The sequence below is a fragment of the Pristiophorus japonicus genome, unplaced genomic scaffold, assembly GCF_044704955.1.
Source record: "Pristiophorus japonicus isolate sPriJap1 unplaced genomic scaffold, sPriJap1.hap1 HAP1_SCAFFOLD_45, whole genome shotgun sequence".
Lineage (NCBI taxonomy): Eukaryota > Metazoa > Chordata > Chondrichthyes > Pristiophoridae > Pristiophorus > Pristiophorus japonicus.
The window spans coordinates 769640-789042 of record NW_027254352.1 but is presented as its reverse complement, the minus strand read 5'-3'; the positions used below and the strand labels follow the sequence as shown (position 1 = coordinate 789042).

Sequence of the window (19403 nt, the reverse complement as noted above, 5' to 3'; positions counted from 1 at the left end):
TTATGAACACTTCAGCAGAATATTAAATGAACATATGGAACTACAATTGCTGATTGACACTGTATGGTTTGCCAACATTTAAGTGCAGTGTGAGAACAATCAAAATGATCATTATTCTTCCATGTACGTTCATGCGCGGCATCATCCTAACAAACCGAGCTGATCACAGCCCGGCGATTAGTCAATTCATTGCCAGTGCGGAAAAATGCAATTTTCAACTTAGCAACGTGCCCAATACCGGAATCAGAGAGTGCCTGGATCGTGGGCAATGATAAGTTAACATGAGCATAAAGATTTTCAATATCATTATACATTACATGAACACATCCGGAGCTCATTGCCCCGAAATGAGGACTGAGTGTGCGGGGCAATTCCTTCCGGGGTTTAAGTTTTCTTTCAAAAAGGTGTGAGAAAGTTTTGCTTCGTTTTCTGTCGGGCCGAAATAGCTCAGTTGGGAGAGCGTTAGACTGAAGATCTAAAGGTCCCTGGTTCAATCCCGGGTTTCGGCAATATCTGGTGATTTTGCGTTTCCTTCATTTTAAGGGGAGAAGCTGGTTTAATATCGAGACAGTGCTTGAGGGATGGGCTGTTCAGTGGTTGCGTGATACTAATTTTCGACATGATTTTTTTTTAGATTCAGCGCTCTTTTTCTGTTACTTTCTATTTATACTCTGCCCAGTTTTGTATATGAAGAGTGAGCAATGTTTTAGCGATGCGATGTGTTCAATTCTTATGCAGTAACTCGATCACCCAGTGTGTGCCGGATACAAAATCATCTCAGGCTGGGCTTTCACGCAGCCCTGGGGCATTTTGTTGCCGGTTAAATCGGTCGTTTAGGGCGTGGTATTAATAAAGCCAAGAGCGCGGGCCCGATCCCCATATGGGCCATCCCAATTTTTCATAATTTTTATTCGGTGAGTAGTAACATTTACAATCAAATCTTCATAACGAAACAAATCCACACGGAATCCCAAGGGATGGCAATTATTTGGAATAACAGCCATTGCTTCTTTGCCGACGGTGTGCAGAGCACAACTTTCTGTTTATACGTGTTTCTTGCTTTGCTGATAACCGCTGAACTGGAGACCTGTTCCCGTCAATGGTTATAAGCAGAACAGACATTTAGAACGGTTCTGTCGCCCGGAGATGGGCAAAAGGCTGCAGTTCAGGACAAAAGCACCAAATGAAATGTTCACACGGTACCGAGAGTGAAAATTCCCGGAAAACCAGTGTCTCCTCTTAAAATGAAGGGAGCGCAACATCACTCGATATTACTGAAATCCGGGATTGAACCACAGACCTTTAGATCTTTAGTTATTGCTCTCCCAACTGAGCTATTTCGGCCGAGAGTGAAAATTCCGTGAAAAAGGAGAGAATGAAATGGATTTCAGTGGAAGCCTAGCCGCACTTAACGCTGTGATTGCGCGGACATGTCTTTGGTGTTCTCCACAAAAACTGCCATTTGCTGCGAACAGATTTCCCTGGCGCGAATGTGATGAGAATTTCGAAACAGCAAGGAGGAAAGACTGGGTTGGTCTGCTTGCTGGCACAGACATTTTCAGCAGCTTCCCTGGTGGTCTAGTGGTTAGGATTCGGCGCTTTCACCGCCGCGGCCCGGGTTCGATTCCCGGTCAGGGAACATTGTATTTGCGGTGCTTCGAAATGCAATGCTGTTCCTGAACGAACTTGCAGCTCACCTCACTGTTGTTGCCCCTACCCTCAGCAGCGTGTCGTGATACAACAGACACTTCTGTTTTAAAATCTGCACTAAATGACAAGATCTCGCTCAACAAGTGGAACTCCAATTGCTGATAGACAACGTAAATTTTGCCAATCATGGCTATCTTTAGTCTTCCAGGTACCTATTTGTGCCACAGCACTCGGGCTTATCATCAATCAATGCATTGTCACTGTGGAAATATTCAGCATTTTAAACTTCGCAACGTGTGCAAGACTGGAATCAGGGAATGCCTGGACCATGGGCACTGATAACTTATCCTTGAGCATTCATTTGGCCTGGGCCCCTTCTATATTGAACATTGGCTCACTGCATATCAATGTTTAGCGTTCTCAGGCGATTTCCAAGATCTGAATTTCCCGGCAGAGAATTCATGGAGTTTTTGATCTAACCGAAATTCACCATCACTAACGTTGATTCGCGACTCTTATCTCTCTTCATCATATCACTGCTAAGGACTGAACCTGCTTTAATTTCAATTTGGCTCGGGGTCAGTGCGGCTCAATAGGACTTCGGCCCGTCTCCCTTTCACAACCCATCAGTGCCGAGAACAGAAGAGGGAATTTTGCTGACATGTTATGTTCTGAAACAGTTATAAACTCTCCAGTATATTTCACTGTGTCTTCAGCACTGTGAGATCTAGCCTGGTGTGCAATCTTTGTGTCTTTATGAACACTTCAGCAGAATATTAAATGAACATATGGAACTACAATTGCTGATTGACACTGTATGGTTTGCCAACATTTAAGTGCAGTGTGAGAACAATCAAAATGATCATTATTCTTCCATGTACGTTCATGCGCGGCATCATCCTAACAAACCGAGCTGATCACAGCCCGGCGATTAGTCAATTCATTGCCAGTGCGGAAAAATGCAATTTTCAACTTAGCAACGTGCCCAATACCGGAATCAGAGAGTGCCTGGATCGTGGGCAATGATAAGTTAACATGAGCATAAAGATTTTCAATATCATTATACATTACATGAACACATCCGGAGCTCATTGCCCCGAAATGAGGACTGAGTGTGCGGGGCAATTCCTTCCGGGGTTTAAGTTTTCTTTCAAAAAGGTGTGAGAAAGTTTTGCTTCGTTTTCTGTCGGGCCGAAATAGCTCAGTTGGGAGAGCGTTAGACTGAAGATCTAAAGGTCCCTGGTTCAATCCCGGGTTTCGGCAATATCTGGTGATTTTGCGTTTCCTTCATTTTAAGGGGAGAAGCTGGTTTAATATCGAGACAGTGCTTGAGGGATGGGCTGTTCAGTGGTTGCGTGATACTAATTTTCGACATGATTTTTTTTTAGATTCAGCGCTCTTTTTCTGTTACTTTCTATTTATACTCTGCCCAGTTTTGTATATGAAGAGTGAGCAATGTTTTAGCGATGCGATGTGTTCAATTCTTATGCAGTAACTCGATCACCCAGTGTGTGCCGGATACAAAATCATCTCAGGCTGGGCTTTCACGCAGCCCTGGGGCATTTTGTTGCCGGTTAAATCGGTCGTTTAGGGCGTGGTATTAATAAAGCCAAGAGCGCGGGCCCGATCCCCATATGGGCCATCCCAATTTTTCATAATTTTTATTCGGTGAGTAGTAACATTTACAATCAAATCTTCATAACGAAACAAATCCACACGGAATCCCAAGGGATGGCAATTATTTGGAATAACAGCCATTGCTTCTTTGCCGACGGTGTGCAGAGCACAACTTTCTGTTTATACGTGTTTCTTGCTTTGCTGATAACCGCTGAACTGGAGACCTGTTCCCGTCAATGGTTATAAGCAGAACAGACATTTAGAACGGTTCTGTCGCCCGGAGATGGGCAAAAGGCTGCAGTTCAGGACAAAAGCACCAAATGAAATGTTCACACGGTACCGAGAGTGAAAATTCCCGGAAAACCAGTGTCTCCTCTTAAAATGAAGGGAGCGCAACATCACTCGATATTACTGAAATCCGGGATTGAACCACAGACCTTTAGATCTTTAGTTATTGCTCTCCCAACTGAGCTATTTCGGCCGAGAGTGAAAATTCCGTGAAAAAGGAGAGAATGAAATGGATTTCAGTGGAAGCCTAGCCGCACTTAACGCTGTGATTGCGCGGACATGTCTTTGGTGTTCTCCACAAAAACTGCCATTTGCTGCGAACAGATTTCCCTGGCGCGAATGTGATGAGAATTTCGAAACAGCAAGGAGGAAAGACTGGGTTGGTCTGCTTGCTGGCACAGACATTTTCAGCAGCTTCCCTGGTGGTCTAGTGGTTAGGATTCGGCGCTTTCACCGCCGCGGCCCGGGTTCGATTCCCGGTCAGGGAACATTGTATTTGCGGTGCTTCGAAATGCAATGCTGTTCCTGAACGAACTTGCAGCTCACCTCACTGTTGTTGCCCCTACCCTCAGCAGCGTGTCGTGATACAACAGACACTTCTGTTTTAAAATCTGCACTAAATGACAAGATCTCGCTCAACAAGTGGAACTCCAATTGCTGATAGACAACGTAAATTTTGCCAATCATGGCTATCTTTAGTCTTCCAGGTACCTATTTGTGCCACAGCACTCGGGCTTATCATCAATCAATGCATTGTCACTGTGGAAATATTCAGCATTTTAAACTTCGCAACGTGTGCAAGACTGGAATCAGGGAATGCCTGGACCATGGGCACTGATAACTTATCCTTGAGCATTCATTTGGCCTGGGCCCCTTCTATATTGAACATTGGCTCACTGCATATCAATGTTTAGCGTTCTCAGGCGATTTCCAAGATCTGAATTTCCCGGCAGAGAATTCATGGAGTTTTTGATCTAACCGAAATTCACCATCACTAACGTTGATTCGCGACTCTTATCTCTCTTCATCATATCACTGCTAAGGACTGAACCTGCTTTAATTTCAATTTGGCTCGGGGTCAGTGCGGCTCAATAGGACTTCGGCCCGTCTCCCTTTCACAACCCATCAGTGCCGAGAACAGAAGAGGGAATTTTGCTGACATGTTATGTTCTGAAACAGTTATAAACTCTCCAGTATATTTCACTGTGTCTTCAGCACTGTGAGATCTAGCCTGGTGTGCAATCTTTGTGTCTTTATGAACACTTCAGCAGAATATTAAATGAACATATGGAACTACAATTGCTGATTGACACTGTATGGTTTGCCAACATTTAAGTGCAGTGTGAGAACAATCAAAATGATCATTATTCTTCCATGTACGTTCATGCGCGGCATCATCCTAACAAACCGAGCTGATCACAGCCCGGCGATTAGTCAATTCATTGCCAGTGCGGAAAAATGCAATTTTCAACTTAGCAACGTGCCCAATACCGGAATCAGAGAGTGCCTGGATCGTGGGCAATGATAAGTTAACATGAGCATAAAGATTTTCAATATCATTATACATTACATGAACACATCCGGAGCTCATTGCCCCGAAATGAGGACTGAGTGTGCGGGGCAATTCCTTCCGGGGTTTAAGTTTTCTTTCAAAAAGGTGTGAGAAAGTTTTGCTTCGTTTTCTGTCGGGCCGAAATAGCTCAGTTGGGAGAGCGTTAGACTGAAGATCTAAAGGTCCCTGGTTCAATCCCGGGTTTCGGCAATATCTGGTGATTTTGCGTTTCCTTCATTTTAAGGGGAGAAGCTGGTTTAATATCGAGACAGTGCTTGAGGGATGGGCTGTTCAGTGGTTGCGTGATACTAATTTTCGACATGATTTTTTTTTAGATTCAGCGCTCTTTTTCTGTTACTTTCTATTTATACTCTGCCCAGTTTTGTATATGAAGAGTGAGCAATGTTTTAGCGATGCGATGTGTTCAATTCTTATGCAGTAACTCGATCACCCAGTGTGTGCCGGATACAAAATCATCTCAGGCTGGGCTTTCACGCAGCCCTGGGGCATTTTGTTGCCGGTTAAATCGGTCGTTTAGGGCGTGGTATTAATAAAGCCAAGAGCGCGGGCCCGATCCCCATATGGGCCATCCCAATTTTTCATAATTTTTATTCGGTGAGTAGTAACATTTACAATCAAATCTTCATAACGAAACAAATCCACACGGAATCCCAAGGGATGGCAATTATTTGGAATAACAGCCATTGCTTCTTTGCCGACGGTGTGCAGAGCACAACTTTCTGTTTATACGTGTTTCTTGCTTTGCTGATAACCGCTGAACTGGAGACCTGTTCCCGTCAATGGTTATAAGCAGAACAGACATTTAGAACGGTTCTGTCGCCCGGAGATGGGCAAAAGGCTGCAGTTCAGGACAAAAGCACCAAATGAAATGTTCACACGGTACCGAGAGTGAAAATTCCCGGAAAACCAGTGTCTCCTCTTAAAATGAAGGGAGCGCAACATCACTCGATATTACTGAAATCCGGGATTGAACCACAGACCTTTAGATCTTTAGTTATTGCTCTCCCAACTGAGCTATTTCGGCCGAGAGTGAAAATTCCGTGAAAAAGGAGAGAATGAAATGGATTTCAGTGGAAGCCTAGCCGCACTTAACGCTGTGATTGCGCGGACATGTCTTTGGTGTTCTCCACAAAAACTGCCATTTGCTGCGAACAGATTTCCCTGGCGCGAATGTGATGAGAATTTCGAAACAGCAAGGAGGAAAGACTGGGTTGGTCTGCTTGCTGGCACAGACATTTTCAGCAGCTTCCCTGGTGGTCTAGTGGTTAGGATTCGGCGCTTTCACCGCCGCGGCCCGGGTTCGATTCCCGGTCAGGGAACATTGTATTTGCGGTGCTTCGAAATGCAATGCTGTTCCTGAACGAACTTGCAGCTCACCTCACTGTTGTTGCCCCTACCCTCAGCAGCGTGTCGTGATACAACAGACACTTCTGTTTTAAAATCTGCACTAAATGACAAGATCTCGCTCAACAAGTGGAACTCCAATTGCTGATAGACAACGTAAATTTTGCCAATCATGGCTATCTTTAGTCTTCCAGGTACCTATTTGTGCCACAGCACTCGGGCTTATCATCAATCAATGCATTGTCACTGTGGAAATATTCAGCATTTTAAACTTCGCAACGTGTGCAAGACTGGAATCAGGGAATGCCTGGACCATGGGCACTGATAACTTATCCTTGAGCATTCATTTGGCCTGGGCCCCTTCTATATTGAACATTGGCTCACTGCATATCAATGTTTAGCGTTCTCAGGCGATTTCCAAGATCTGAATTTCCCGGCAGAGAATTCATGGAGTTTTTGATCTAACCGAAATTCACCATCACTAACGTTGATTCGCGACTCTTATCTCTCTTCATCATATCACTGCTAAGGACTGAACCTGCTTTAATTTCAATTTGGCTCGGGGTCAGTGCGGCTCAATAGGACTTCGGCCCGTCTCCCTTTCACAACCCATCAGTGCCGAGAACAGAAGAGGGAATTTTGCTGACATGTTATGTTCTGAAACAGTTATAAACTCTCCAGTATATTTCACTGTGTCTTCAGCACTGTGAGATCTAGCCTGGTGTGCAATCTTTGTGTCTTTATGAACACTTCAGCAGAATATTAAATGAACATATGGAACTACAATTGCTGATTGACACTGTATGGTTTGCCAACATTTAAGTGCAGTGTGAGAACAATCAAAATGATCATTATTCTTCCATGTACGTTCATGCGCGGCATCATCCTAACAAACCGAGCTGATCACAGCCCGGCGATTAGTCAATTCATTGCCAGTGCGGAAAAATGCAATTTTCAACTTAGCAACGTGCCCAATACCGGAATCAGAGAGTGCCTGGATCGTGGGCAATGATAAGTTAACATGAGCATAAAGATTTTCAATATCATTATACATTACATGAACACATCCGGAGCTCATTGCCCCGAAATGAGGACTGAGTGTGCGGGGCAATTCCTTCCGGGGTTTAAGTTTTCTTTCAAAAAGGTGTGAGAAAGTTTTGCTTCGTTTTCTGTCGGGCCGAAATAGCTCAGTTGGGAGAGCGTTAGACTGAAGATCTAAAGGTCCCTGGTTCAATCCCGGGTTTCGGCAATATCTGGTGATTTTGCGTTTCCTTCATTTTAAGGGGAGAAGCTGGTTTAATATCGAGACAGTGCTTGAGGGATGGGCTGTTCAGTGGTTGCGTGATACTAATTTTCGACATGATTTTTTTTTAGATTCAGCGCTCTTTTTCTGTTACTTTCTATTTATACTCTGCCCAGTTTTGTATATGAAGAGTGAGCAATGTTTTAGCGATGCGATGTGTTCAATTCTTATGCAGTAACTCGATCACCCAGTGTGTGCCGGATACAAAATCATCTCAGGCTGGGCTTTCACGCAGCCCTGGGGCATTTTGTTGCCGGTTAAATCGGTCGTTTAGGGCGTGGTATTAATAAAGCCAAGAGCGCGGGCCCGATCCCCATATGGGCCATCCCAATTTTTCATAATTTTTATTCGGTGAGTAGTAACTTTTACAATCAAATCTTCATAACGAAACAAATCCACACGGAATCCCAAGGGATGGCAATTATTTGGAATAACAGCCATTGCTTCTTTGCCGACGGTGTGCAGAGCACAACTTTCTGTTTATACGTGTTTCTTGCTTTGCTGATAACCGCTGAACTGGAGACCTGTTCCCGTCAATGGTTATAAGCAGAACAGACATTTAGAACGGTTCTGTCGCCCGGAGATGGGCAAAAGGCTGCAGTTCAGGACAAAAGCACCAAATGAAATGTTCACACGGTACCGAGAGTGAAAATTCCCGGAAAACCAGTGTCTCCTCTTAAAATGAAGGGAGCGCAACATCACTCGATATTACTGAAATCCGGGATTGAACCACAGACCTTTAGATCTTTAGTTATTGCTCTCCCAACTGAGCTATTTCGGCCGAGAGTGAAAATTCCGTGAAAAAGGAGAGAATGAAATGGATTTCAGTGGAAGCCTAGCCGCACTTAACGCTGTGATTGCGCGGACATGTCTTTGGTGTTCTCCACAAAAACTGCCATTTGCTGCGAACAGATTTCCCTGGCGCGAATGTGATGAGAATTTCGAAACAGCAAGGAGGAAAGACTGGGTTGGTCTGCTTGCTGGCACAGACATTTTCAGCAGCTTCCCTGGTGGTCTAGTGGTTAGGATTCGGCGCTTTCACCGCCGCGGCCCGGGTTCGATTCCCGGTCAGGGAACATTGTATTTGCGGTGCTTCGAAATGCAATGCTGTTCCTGAACGAACTTGCAGCTCACCTCACTGTTGTTGCCCCTACCCTCAGCAGCGTGTCGTGATACAACAGACACTTCTGTTTTAAAATCTGCACTAAATGACAAGATCTCGCTCAACAAGTGGAACTCCAATTGCTGATAGACAACGTAAATTTTGCCAATCATGGCTATCTTTAGTCTTCCAGGTACCTATTTGTGCCACAGCACTCGGGCTTATCATCAATCAATGCATTGTCACTGTGGAAATATTCAGCATTTTAAACTTCGCAACGTGTGCAAGACTGGAATCAGGGAATGCCTGGACCATGGGCACTGATAACTTATCCTTGAGCATTCATTTGGCCTGGGCCCCTTCTATATTGAACATTGGCTCACTGCATATCAATGTTTAGCGTTCTCAGGCGATTTCCAAGATCTGAATTTCCCGGCAGAGAATTCATGGAGTTTTTGATCTAACCGAAATTCACCATCACTAACGTTGATTCGCGACTCTTATCTCTCTTCATCATATCACTGCTAAGGACTGAACCTGCTTTAATTTCAATTTGGCTCGGGGTCAGTGCGGCTCAATAGGACTTCGGCCCGTCTCCCTTTCACAACCCATCAGTGCCGAGAACAGAAGAGGGAATTTTGCTGACATGTTATGTTCTGAAACAGTTATAAACTCTCCAGTATATTTCACTGTGTCTTCAGCACTGTGAGATCTAGCCTGGTGTGCAATCTTTGTGTCTTTATGAACACTTCAGCAGAATATTAAATGAACATATGGAACTACAATTGCTGATTGACACTGTATGGTTTGCCAACATTTAAGTGCAGTGTGAGAACAATCAAAATGATCATTATTCTTCCATGTACGTTCATGCGCGGCATCATCCTAACAAACCGAGCTGATCACAGCCCGGCGATTAGTCAATTCATTGCCAGTGCGGAAAAATGCAATTTTCAACTTAGCAACGTGCCCAATACCGGAATCAGAGAGTGCCTGGATCGTGGGCAATGATAAGTTAACATGAGCATAAAGATTTTCAATATCATTATACATTACATGAACACATCCGGAGCTCATTGCCCCGAAATGAGGACTGAGTGTGCGGGGCAATTCCTTCCGGGGTTTAAGTTTTCTTTCAAAAAGGTGTGAGAAAGTTTTGCTTCGTTTTCTGTCGGGCCGAAATAGCTCAGTTGGGAGAGCGTTAGACTGAAGATTTAAAGGTCCCTGGTTCAATCCCGGGTTTCGGCAATATCTGGTGATTTTGCGTTTCCTTCATTTTAAGGGGAGAAGCTGGTTTGATATCGAGACAGTGCTTGAGGGATGGGCTGTTCAGTGGTTGCGTGATACTAATTTTCGACATGATTTTTTTTTAGATTCAGCGCTCTTTTTCTGTTACTTTCTATTTATACTCTGCCCAGTTTTGTATATGAAGAGTGAGCAATGTTTTAGCGATGCGATGTGTTCAATTCTTATGCAGTAACTCGATCACCCAGTGTGTGCCGGATACAAAATCATCTCAGGCTGGGCTTTCACGCAGCCCTGGGGCATTTTGTTGCCGGTTAAATCGGTCGTTTAGGGCGTGGTATTAATAAAGCCAAGAGCGCGGGCCCGATCCCCATATGGGCCATCCCAATTTTTCATAATTTTTATTCGGTTACTAGTAACTTTTACAATCAAATCTTCATAACGAAACAAATCCACACGGAATCCCAAGGGATGGCAATTATTTGGAATAACAGCCATTGCTTCTTTGCCGACGGTGTGCAGAGCACAACTTTCTGTTTATACGTGTTTCTTGCTTTGCTGATAACCACTGAACTGGAGACCTGTTCCCGTCAATGGTTATAAGCAGAACAGACATTTAGAACGGTTCTGTCGCTCGGAGATGGGCAAAAGGCTGCAGTTCAGGACAAAAGCACCAAATGAAATGTTCACACGGTACCGAGAGTGAAAATTCCCGGAAAACCAGTGTCTCCTCTTAAAATGAAGGGAGCGCAACATCACCAGATATTACTGAAATCCGGGATTGAATCACAGACCTTTAGATCTTCAGTTATTGCTCTCCCAACTGAGCTATTTCGGCCGAGAGTGAAAATTCCGTGAAAAAGGAGAGAATGAAATGGATTTCAGTGGAAGCCTAGCCGCACTTAACGCTGTGATTGCGCGGACATGTCTTTGGTGTTCTCCACAAAAACTGCCATTTGCTGCGAACAGATTTCCCTGGCGCGAATGTGATGAGAATTTCGAAACAGCAAGGAGGAAAGACTGGGTTGGTCTGCTTGCTGGCACAGACATTTGCAGCAGCTTCCCTGGTGGTCTAGTGGTTAGGATTCGGCGCTTTCACCGCCGCGGCCCGGGTTCGATTCCCGGTCAGGGAACATTGTATTTGCGGTGCTTCGAAATGCAATGCTGTTCCTGAACGAACTTGCAGCTCACCTCACTGTTGTTGCCCCTACCCTCAGCAGCGTGTCGTGATACAACAGACACTTCTGTTTTAAAATCTGCACGAAATGACAAGATCTCGCTCAACAAGTGGAACTCCAATTGCTGATAGACAACGTAAATTTTGCCAATCATGGCTATCTTTAGTCATCCAGGTACCTATTTGCGCCACAGCACTAGGGCTTATCATCAATCAATGCATTGCCACTGTGGAAATATTCAGCATTTTAAACTTCGCAACGTGTGCAAGACTGGAATCAGGGAATGCCTGGACCATGGGCACTGATAACTTATCCTTGAGCATTCATTTGGCCTGGGCCCCTTCTATATTGAACATTGGCTCACTGCATATCAATGTTTAGCGTTCTCAGGCGATTTCCAAGATCTGAATTTCCCGGCAGAGAATTCATGGAGTTTTTGATCTAACCGAAAATCACCATCACTGACGTTGATTCGCGACTCTTATCTCTCTTCATCATATCACTGCTAAGGACTGAACCTGCTTTAATTTCAATTTGGCTCGGGGTCAGTGCGGCTCAATAGGACTTCGGCCCGTCTCCCTTTCACAACCCATCAGTGCCGAGAACAGAAGAGGGAATTTTGCTGACATGTTATGTTCTGAAACAGTTATAAACTCTCCAGTATATTTCACTGTGTCTTCAGCACTGTGAGATCTAGCCTGGTGTGCAATCTTTGTGTCTTTATGAACACTTCAGCAGAATATTAAATGAACATATGGAACTACAATTGCTGATTGACACTGTACGGTTTGCCAACATTTAAGTGCAGTGTGAGAACAATCAAAATGATCATTATTCTTCCATGTACGTTCATGCGCGGCATCATCCTAACAAACCGAGCTGATCACAGCCCGGCGATTAGTCAATTCATTGCCAGTGGTGAAAAATGCAAATTTTCAACTTAGCAACGTGCCCAATACCGGAATCAGAGAGTGCCTCGATCGTGGGCAATGATAAGTTAACATGAGCATAAAGATTTTCAATATCATTATACATTACATGAACACATCCGGAGCTCATTGCCCCGAAATGAGGACTGAGTGTGCGGGGCAATTCCTTCCGGGGTTTAAGTTTTCTTTCAAAAAGATGTGAGAAAGTTTTGCTTCGTTTTCTGTCGGGCCGAAATAGCTCAGTTGGGCGAGCGTTAGACTGAAGATCTAAAGGTCCCTGGTTCAATCCCGGGTTTCGGCAATATCTGGTGATTTTGCGTTTCCTTCATTTTAAGGGGAGAAGCTGGTTTGATATCGAGACAGTGCTTGAGGGATGGGCTGTTCAGTGGTTGCGTGATACTAATTTTCGACATGATTTTTTTTTAGATTCAGCGCTCTTTTTCTGTTACTTTCTATTTATACTCTGCCCAGTTTTGTATATGAAGAGTGAGCAATGTTTTAGCGATGCGATGTGTTCAATTCTTATGCAGTAACTCGATCACCCAGTGTGTGCCGGATACAAAATCATCTCAGGCTGGGCTTTCACGCAGCCCTGGGGCATTTTGTTGCCGGTTAAATCGGTCGTTTAGGGCGTGGTATTAATAAAGCCAAGAGCGCGGGCCCGATCCCCATATGGGCCATCCCAATTTTTCATAATTTTTATTCGGTTACTAGTAACTTTTACAATCAAATCTTCATAACGAAACAAATCCACACGGAATCCCAAGGGATGGCAATTATTTGGAATAACAGCCATTGCTTCTTTGCCGACGGTGTGCAGAGCACAACTTTCTGTTTATACGTGTTTCTTGCTTTGCTGATAACCACTGAACTGGAGACCTGTTCCCGTCAATGGTTATAAGCAGAACAGACATTTAGAACGGTTCTGTCGCTCGGAGATGGGCAAAAGGCTGCAGTTCAGGACAAAAGCACCAAATGAAATGTTCACACGGTACCGAGAGTGAAAATTCCCGGAAAACCAGTGTCTCCTCTTAAAATGAAGGGAGCGCAACATCACCAGATATTACTGAAATCCGGGATTGAATCACAGACCTTTAGATCTTCAGTTATTGCTCTCCCAACTGAGCTATTTCGGCCGAGAGTGAAAATTCCGTGAAAAAGGAGAGAATGAAATGGATTTCAGTGGAAGCCTAGCCGCACTTAACGCTGTGATTGCGCGGACATGTCTTTGGTGTTCTCCACAAAAACTGCCATTTGCTGCGAACAGATTTCCCTGGCGCGAATGTGATGAGAATTTCGAAACAGCAAGGAGGAAAGACTGGGTTGGTCTGCTTGCTGGCACAGACATTTGCAGCAGCTTCCCTGGTGGTCTAGTGGTTAGGATTCGGCGCTTTCACCGCCGCGGCCCGGGTTCGATTCCCGGTCAGGGAACATTGTATTTGCGGTGCTTCGAAATGCAATGCTGTTCCTGAACGAACTTGCAGCTCACCTCACTGTTGTTGCCCCTACCCTCAGCAGCGTGTCGTGATACAACAGACACTTCTGTTTTAAAATCTGCACGAAATGACAAGATCTCGCTCAACAAGTGGAACTCCAATTGCTGATAGACAACGTAAATTTTGCCAATCATGGCTATCTTTAGTCATCCAGGTACCTATTTGCGCCACAGCACTAGGGCTTATCATCAATCAATGCATTGCCACTGTGGAAATATTCAGCATTTTAAACTTCGCAACGTGTGCAAGACTGGAATCAGGGAATGCCTGGACCATGGGCACTGATAACTTATCCTTGAGCATTCATTTGGCCTGGGCCCCTTCTATATTGAACATTGGCTCACTGCATATCAATGTTTAGCGTTCTCAGGCGATTTCCAAGATCTGAATTTCCCGGCAGAGAATTCATGGAGTTTTTGATCTAACCGAAAATCACCATCACTGACGTTGATTCGCGACTCTTATCTCTCTTCATCATATCACTGCTAAGGACTGAACCTGCTTTAATTTCAATTTGGCTCGGGGTCAGTGCGGCTCAATAGGACTTCGGCCCGTCTCCCTTTCACAACCCATCAGTGCCGAGAACAGAAGAGGGAATTTTGCTGACATGTTATGTTCTGAAACAGTTATAAACTCTCCAGTATATTTCACTGTGTCTTCAGCACTGTGAGATCTAGCCTGGTGTGCAATCTTTGTGTCTTTATGAACACTTCAGCAGAATATTAAATGAACATATGGAACTACAATTGCTGATTGACACTGTACGGTTTGCCAACATTTAAGTGCAGTGTGAGAACAATCAAAATGATCATTATTCTTCCATGTACGTTCATGCGCGGCATCATCCTAACAAACCGAGCTGATCACAGCCCGGCGATTAGTCAATTCATTGCCAGTGGTGAAAAATGCAAATTTTCAACTTAGCAACGTGCCCAATACCGGAATCAGAGAGTGCCTCGATCGTGGGCAATGATAAGTTAACATGAGCATAAAGATTTTCAATATCATTATACATTACATGAACACATCCGGAGCTCATTGCCCCGAAATGAGGACTGAGTGTGCGGGGCAATTCCTTCCGGGGTTTAAGTTTTCTTTCAAAAAGATGTGAGAAAGTTTTGCTTCGTTTTCTGTCGGGCCGAAATAGCTCAGTTGGGCGAGCGTTAGACTGAAGATCTAAAGGTCCCTGGTTCAATCCCGGGTTTCGGCAATATCTGGTGATTTTGCGTTTCCTTCATTTTAAGGGGAGAAGCTGGTTTGATATCGAGACAGTGCTTGAGGGATGGGCTGTTCAGTGGTTGCGTGATACTAATTTTCGACATGATTTTTTTTTAGATTCAGCGCTCTTTTTCTGTTACTTTCTATTTATACTCTGCCCAGTTTTGTATATGAAGAGTGAGCAATGTTTTAGCGATGCGATGTGTTCAATTCTTATGCAGTAACTCGATCACCCAGTGTGTGCCGGATACAAAATCATCTCAGGCTGGGCTTTCACGCAGCCCTGGGGCATTTTGTTGCCGGTTAAATCGGTCGTTTAGGGCGTGGTATTAATAAAGCCAAGAGCGCGGGCCCGATCCCCATATGGGCCATCCCAATTTTTCATAATTTTTATTCGGTGAGTAGTAACTTTTACAATCAAATCTTCATAACGAAACAAATCCACACGGAATCCCAAGGGATGGCAATTATTTGGAATAACAGCCATTGCTTCTTTGCCGACGGTGTGCAGAGCACAACTTTCTGTTTATACGTGTTTCTTGCTTTGCTGATAACCGCTGAACTGGAGACCTGTTCCCGTCAATGGTTATAAGCAGAACAGACATTTAGAACGGTTCTGTCGCCCGGAGATGGGCAAAAGGCTGCAGTTCAGGACAAAAGCACCAAATGAAATGTTCACACGGTACCGAGAGTGAAAATTCCCGGAAAACCAGTGTCTCCTCTTAAAATGAAGGGAGCGCAACATCACCAGATATTACTGAAATCCGGGATTGAACCACAGACCTTTAGATCTTCAGTTATTGCTCTCCCAACTGAGCTATTTCGGCCGAGAGTGAAAATTCCGTGAAAAAGGAGAGAATGAAATGGATTTCAGTGGAAGCGTAGCCGCACTTAACGCTGTGATTGCGCGGACATGTCTTTGGTGTTCTCCACAAAAACTGCCATTTGCTGCGAACAGATTTCCCTGGCGCGAATGTGATGAGAATTTCGAAACAGCAAGGAGGAAAGACTGGGTTGGTCTGCTTGCTGGCACAGACATTTGCAGCAGCTTCCCTGGTGGTCTAGTGGTTAGGATTCGGCGCTTTCACCGCCGCGGCCCGGGTTCGATTCCCGGTCAGGGAACATTGTATTTGCGGTGCTTCGAAATGCAATGCTGTTCCTGAACGAACTTGCAGCTCACCTCACTGTTGTTGCCCCTACCCTCAGCAGCGTGTCGTGATACAACAGACACTTCTGTTTTAAAATCTGCACGAAATGACAAGATCTCGCTCAACAAGTGGAACTCCAATTGCTGATAGAAAACATAAATTTTGCCAATCATGGCTATCTTTAGTCATCCAGGTACCTATTTGCGCCACAGCACTAGGGCTTATCATCAATCAATGCATTGCCACTGTGGAAATATTCAGCATTTTAAACTTCGCAACGTGTGCAAGACTGGAATCAGCGAATGCCTGGACCATGGGCACTGATAACTTATCCTTGAGCATTCATTTGGCCTGGGCCCCTTCTATATTGAACATTGGCTCACTGCATATCAATGTTTAGCGTTCTCAGGCGATTTCCAAGATCTGAATTTCCCGGCAGAGAATTCATGGAGTTTTTGATCTAACCGAAATTCACCATCACTAACGTTGATTCGCGACTCTTATCTCTCTTCATCATATCACTGCTAAGGACTGAACCTGCTTTAATTTCAATTTGGCTCGGGGTCAGTGCGGCTCAATAGGACTTCGGCCCGTCTCCCTTTCACAACCCATCAGTGCCGAGAACAGAAGAGGGAATTTTGCTGACATGTTATGTTCTGAAACAGTTATAAACTCTCCAGTATATTTCACTGTGTCTTCAGCACTGTGAGATCTAGCCTGGTGTGCAATCTTTGTGTCTTTATGAACACTTCAGCAGAATATTAAATGAACATATGGAACTACAATTGCTGATTGACACTTTACGGTTTGCCAACATTTAAGTGCAGTGTGAGAACAATCAAAATGATCATTATTCTTCCATGTACGTTCATGCGCGGCATCATCCTAACAAACCGAGCTGATCACAGCCCGGCGATTAGTCAATTCATTGCCAGTGGTGAAAAATGCAAATTTTCAACTTAGCAACGTGCCCAATACCGGAATCAGAGAGTGCCTGGATCGTGGGCAATGATAAGTTAACATGAGCATAAAGATTTTCAATATCATTATACATTACATGAACACATCCGGAGCTCATTGCCCCGAAATGAGGACTGAGTGTGCGGGGCAATTCCTTCCGGGGTTTAAGTTTTCTTTCAAAAAGGTGTGAGAAAGTTTTGCTTCGTTTTCTGTCGGGCCGAAATAGCTCAGTTGGGAGAGCGTTAGACTGAAGATCTAAAGGTCCCTGGTTCAATCCCGGGTTTCGGCAATATCTGGTGATTTTGCGTTTCCTTCATTTTAAGGGGAGAAGCTGGTTTGATATCGAGACAGTGCTTGAGGGATGGGCTGTTCAGTGGTTGCGTGATACTAATTTTCGACATGATTTTTTTTTAGATTTAGCGCTCTTTTTCTGTTACTTTCTATTTATACTCTGCCCAGTTTTGTATATGAAGAGTGAGCAATGTTTTAGCGATGCGATGTGTTCAATTCTTATGCAGTAACTCGATCACCCAGTGTGTGCCGGATACAAAATCATCTCAGGCTGGGCTTTCACGCAGCCCTGGGGCATTTTGTTGCCGGTTAAATCGGTCGTTTAGGGCGTGGTATTAATAAAGCCAAGAGCGCGGGCCCGATCCCCATATGGGCCATCCCAATTTTTCATAATTTTTATTCGGTTACTAGTAACTTTTACAATCAAATCTTCATAACGAAACAAATCCACACGGAATTCCAAGGGATGGCAATTATTTGGAATAACAGCCATTGCTTCTTTGCCGACGGTGTGCAGAGCACAACTTTCTGTTTATACGTGTTTCTTGCTTTGCTGATAACCACTGAACTGGAGACCTGTTCCCGTCAATGGTTATAAGCAGAACAGACATTTAGAACGGTTCTGTCGCCCGGAGATGGGCAAAAGGCTGCAGTTCAGGACAAAAGCACCAAATGAAATGTTCACACGGTACCGAGAGTGAAAATTCCCGGAAAACCAGTGTCTCCTCTTAAAATGAAGGGAGCGCAACATCACCAGATATTACTGAAATCCGGGATTGAATCACAGACCTTTAGATCTTCAGTTATTGCTCTCCCAACTGAGCTATTTCGGCCGAGAGTGAAAATTCCCGGAAAAAGGAGAGAATGAAATGGATTTCAGTGGAAGCCTAGCCGCACTTAACGCTGTGATTGCGCGGACATGTCTTTGGTGTTCTCCACAAAAACTGCCATTTGCTGCGAACAGATTTCCCTGGCGCGAATGTGATGAGAATTTCGAAACAGCAAGGAGGAAAGACTGGCTTGGTCTGCTTGCTGGCACTGACCTTTGCAGCAGCTTCCCTGGTGGTCTAGTGGTTAGGATTCGGCGCTTTCACCGCCGCGGCCCGGGTTCGATTCCCGTTCAGGGAACATTGTATTTGCGGTGCTTCGAAATGCAATGCTGTTCCTGAACGAACTTGCAGCTCACCTCACTGTTGTTGCCCCTACCCTCAGCAGCGTGTCGTGATACAACAGACACTTCTGTTTTAAAATCTGCACTAAATGACAAGATCTCGCTCAACAAGTGGAACTCCAATTGCTGATAGACAACGTAAATTTTGCCAATCATGGCTATCTTTAGTCTTCCAGGTACCTATTTGTGCCACAGCACTCGGGCTTATCATCAATCAATGCATTGTCACTGTGGAAATATTCAGCATTTTAAACTTCGCAACGTGTGCAAGACTGGAATCAGGGAATGCCTGGACCATGGGCACTGATAACTTATCCTTGAGCATTCATTTGGCCTGGGCCCCTTCTATATTGAACATTGGCTCACTGCATATCAATGTTTAGCGTTCTCAGGCGATTTCCAAGATCTGAATTTCCCGGCAGAGAATTCATGGAGTTTTTGATCTAACCGAAATTCACCATCACTAACGTTGATTCGCGACTCTTATCTCTCTTCATCATATCACTGCTAAGGACTGAACCTGCTTTAATTTCAATTTGGCTCGGGGTCAGTGCGGCTCAATAGGACTTCGGCCCGTCTCCCTTTCACAACCCATCAGTGCCGAGAACAGAAGAGGGAATTTTGCTGACATGTTATGTTCTGAAACAGTTATAAACTCTCCAGTATATTTCACTGTGTCTTCAGCACTGTGAGATCTAGCCTGGTGTGCAATCTTTGTGTCTTTATGAACACTTCAGCAGAATATTAAATGAACATATGGAACTACAATTGCTGATTGACACTGTACGGTTTGCCAACATTTAAGTGCAGTGTGAGAACAATCAAAATGATCATTATTCTTCCATGTACGTTCATGCGCGGCATCATCCTAACAAACCGAGCTGATCACA

The 19403-nt window shown here is 44.5% G+C and overlaps 16 non-coding genes and 1 pseudogene across 16 annotated transcripts; 16 read left to right on the top strand and 1 right to left on the bottom strand.

The window, feature by feature from the left end:
* The window catches only part of LOC139251826 (zinc finger protein 271-like), a 315853-nt pseudogene that overhangs the window by 147069 nt on the left and 149381 nt on the right, over positions 1-19403 (bottom strand).
* On the top strand, positions 437-509 carry trnaf-gaa (transfer RNA phenylalanine (anticodon GAA)). The gene has a single exon. It is a non-coding gene; the product is annotated as a tRNA-Phe (tRNA).
* Positions 1568-1639, top strand: trnae-uuc (transfer RNA glutamic acid (anticodon UUC)). The gene has a single exon. It is a non-coding gene; the product is annotated as a tRNA-Glu (tRNA).
* Positions 2841-2913, top strand: trnaf-gaa (transfer RNA phenylalanine (anticodon GAA)). The gene has a single exon. It is a non-coding gene; the product is annotated as a tRNA-Phe (tRNA).
* Positions 3972-4043, top strand: trnae-uuc (transfer RNA glutamic acid (anticodon UUC)). The gene has a single exon. It is a non-coding gene; the product is annotated as a tRNA-Glu (tRNA).
* On the top strand, positions 5245-5317 carry trnaf-gaa (transfer RNA phenylalanine (anticodon GAA)). The gene has a single exon. It is a non-coding gene; the product is annotated as a tRNA-Phe (tRNA).
* Positions 6376-6447, top strand: trnae-uuc (transfer RNA glutamic acid (anticodon UUC)). The gene has a single exon. It is a non-coding gene; the product is annotated as a tRNA-Glu (tRNA).
* Positions 7649-7721, top strand: trnaf-gaa (transfer RNA phenylalanine (anticodon GAA)). Its single transcript has one exon. It is a non-coding gene; the product is annotated as a tRNA-Phe (tRNA).
* trnae-uuc (transfer RNA glutamic acid (anticodon UUC)) lies at positions 8780-8851 on the top strand. Its single transcript has one exon. It is a non-coding gene; the product is annotated as a tRNA-Glu (tRNA).
* On the top strand, positions 10053-10125 carry trnaf-gaa (transfer RNA phenylalanine (anticodon GAA)). The gene has a single exon. It is a non-coding gene; the product is annotated as a tRNA-Phe (tRNA).
* Positions 11184-11255, top strand: trnae-uuc (transfer RNA glutamic acid (anticodon UUC)). The gene has a single exon. It is a non-coding gene; the product is annotated as a tRNA-Glu (tRNA).
* trnaf-gaa (transfer RNA phenylalanine (anticodon GAA)) lies at positions 12458-12530 on the top strand. Its single transcript has one exon. It is a non-coding gene; the product is annotated as a tRNA-Phe (tRNA).
* trnae-uuc (transfer RNA glutamic acid (anticodon UUC)) lies at positions 13589-13660 on the top strand. Its single transcript has one exon. It is a non-coding gene; the product is annotated as a tRNA-Glu (tRNA).
* Positions 14863-14935, top strand: trnaf-gaa (transfer RNA phenylalanine (anticodon GAA)). The gene has a single exon. It is a non-coding gene; the product is annotated as a tRNA-Phe (tRNA).
* On the top strand, positions 15994-16065 carry trnae-uuc (transfer RNA glutamic acid (anticodon UUC)). The gene has a single exon. It is a non-coding gene; the product is annotated as a tRNA-Glu (tRNA).
* trnaf-gaa (transfer RNA phenylalanine (anticodon GAA)) lies at positions 17268-17340 on the top strand. Its single transcript has one exon. It is a non-coding gene; the product is annotated as a tRNA-Phe (tRNA).
* Positions 18399-18470, top strand: trnae-uuc (transfer RNA glutamic acid (anticodon UUC)). Its single transcript has one exon. It is a non-coding gene; the product is annotated as a tRNA-Glu (tRNA).